Here is a 2447-nt window from a genome sequence, read left to right on the forward strand (position 1 = left end):
CCCTTTTTTCATCCCTTAATCTCAATTAGGAAGGGAGAGGTGAATTTTTAATTACCGGGAGTCACTGTGCGCCGCAAAACAATTATTTTTCTTACTGGCCCCTGACTTTCATGGCAGTTTTTAATTTTTTGTTACAAAGATGAAGGGATGAAAGAGGGTTAATTGATGAAAAATTTAATTCTCCGTCGAACTGCCCTTTTTTCATCCCTTAATCTCAATTAGGAAGGGAGAAGTGAATTTTTAATTACCGGGCGAATGGTGAATAGTCAGTGTGCGCCGCGAAAAAATTATTTTTCTTACTGGCCCCTGACTTTCATGGCAGTTTTTAATTTTTTGTTACAAAGATGAAGGGATGAAAGAGGGTTAATTGATGAAAAATTTAATTCTCCGTCGAACTGCCCTTTTTTCATCCCTTAATCTCAATTAGGAAGGGAGAGGTGAATTTTTAATTACCGGGAGTCACTGTGCGCCGCAAAACAATTATTTTTCTTACTGCGCTGTTATTTCCATGACAGTTTCTTCAATTTTTCACAGAGATTAAGGGATGAAAGAGGGTCAGTTGGTGGGGAATTTAATTCTCCATCGAACTACTCTTTTTTCATCCCTTAATCTCAATTAGGAGGGGAGAAGTGAATTTTTAATTCGCGAGCGTATGGTGAAAAGTCACTGTGCGCCGAGAAGAAAATTATTTTTCTCACTGGCCCATGACTTTGTCGTAGTTTGTATTTTTTTGTTACAGAGATTAAGGGATGCAACGGGGATCGATTGATGGGGAATTTAATTCTCCGTCACACCCTCTGTGTTTCATTCCTTAATATTAATTAGCCAGCAAATGAATCACCTGAAAAACATTAAGAACATGCTGAGGGCGAGGAGGACATAGGTTCCCCTACGAAACTATCCCTGTGACAGCGGGACTCAGCGGTGCCAACCCGTGGCGCTCGGATCATGGTATGGGGTGGGAGAAATAATGGTATTTCACAGGAAATCATGGTATCCGCCAATAAAATAGAGTTCTTGGAGAAAATTCAAAAGTTTTGTATCATAAACTTTTTTTAATAACACAAATCAACACAAATATTCGTACAATCTTGACACTCAATCGAAACTTCCCCGAATAATTTTTCAATAATATAAATATTAAATAATTTCAAGTCTCAATCTGGACTTCTTTGAATAGAGTAGTACCTCCGTCATCTTGAACATTTTTTAATAATATAAATATTGAATAATCTCAAGTCTCAATTTAGACATCCTCGAATATCACATCCCCTCCGTTATCTTCTTCGTCTTGCTCTGTCATACTTTCGGATTTTTTGGCTTATCGTAGAGTGAGTCTATGGTCATCCTCGACAATATCTCTTTGGTAGGTCTGAATGCAACACAGCCACCGCTAGCCAGGACATGCTGGATGGTAAACAGGGTACTTCGAACGGTGGATACGATGAGGCGATTTCTCAATTTTGTCTTTATGAGGTTGACTTTGGAGAACACTCTTTCGCTGTCGGCGTTTGAATGAGGAAGCGATAACACATTGAGAACGCAGCGACTGAAATTCTGAAACAAATGGACATCGCCATCGTTCTTCAGGGCCAACAGTTTCGCCCAGAATACATCAGTGTCCAGTCCCTTCATCTCGTTGTCAAGAGGATAGCAGCAAAGCCAGCGCCACTCTTCATCAATCTCCTGGTAATTCTCTTTGGCACAAACTCTGGGGAACGCGACTAGAAGAGGAATGAGAGAAGGCGTTTTCTCTCGTTCAATGCTTGACAGCGTGTATTTGGGCTTGAAAATTCTCAGGTTCTCCAAAAAACTATTCTCAGTCATATCGCTTTCGTACCTCAAGACAGGCAGAGATCAAAAAGGCCTGAAATTTCTCTTGAAAATGTTTCAGTAGATCCGGGCGCTCCTGGATCTTCCTGCTCTGCTGCTCTTGTAACACCTGTGCTCCCAGATACATCTCTTCAATTGGAAGATCTTGTGACGGAATTTTCGAGAATTCCGCCACCTGTACACAACTTAGTCGTAGAATTAAGTAAATCGTAAGAGTGAGTAGGTGAGTGTGAATTTATTTCGATCTTTTCGGAGAGAGAGTCGCGATTCCTTTAACCCCAAAGTTAGCACCCCTACCGAAGGGCGATGCAACACCCCTTTTAGCTCCAGCTCGTAGAAACCGTTCTCCAAGAACATCAGGAAGGGCCTCGCGGGGAAAACAACGTTCGATTTCTATAAATAATCAAATTCATGTGTCGATACACATTAAAAACGAGTAAAAAGTAAAATCTCCGGTTCAAGTAATATTAAAGTTTTTGTTCTCTTTTAGTTTCAGTTATCTTTCTGGTTTACTTCGGATTTTAGGGGATAAATTTTCGGTTTTATGGTTGAGGGAAAATTTACAGTAATTGTATTTTCCTAGTTATATTTTTGTATTTTGAAATCTCGCGAAT

The sequence above is a fragment of the Diachasma alloeum genome, unplaced genomic scaffold (genome assembly GCF_001412515.2).
Source record: "Diachasma alloeum isolate Michigan unplaced genomic scaffold, Dall2.0 Dall_scaffold_01031, whole genome shotgun sequence".
Classification (NCBI taxonomy): domain Eukaryota; kingdom Metazoa; phylum Arthropoda; class Insecta; order Hymenoptera; family Braconidae; genus Diachasma; species Diachasma alloeum.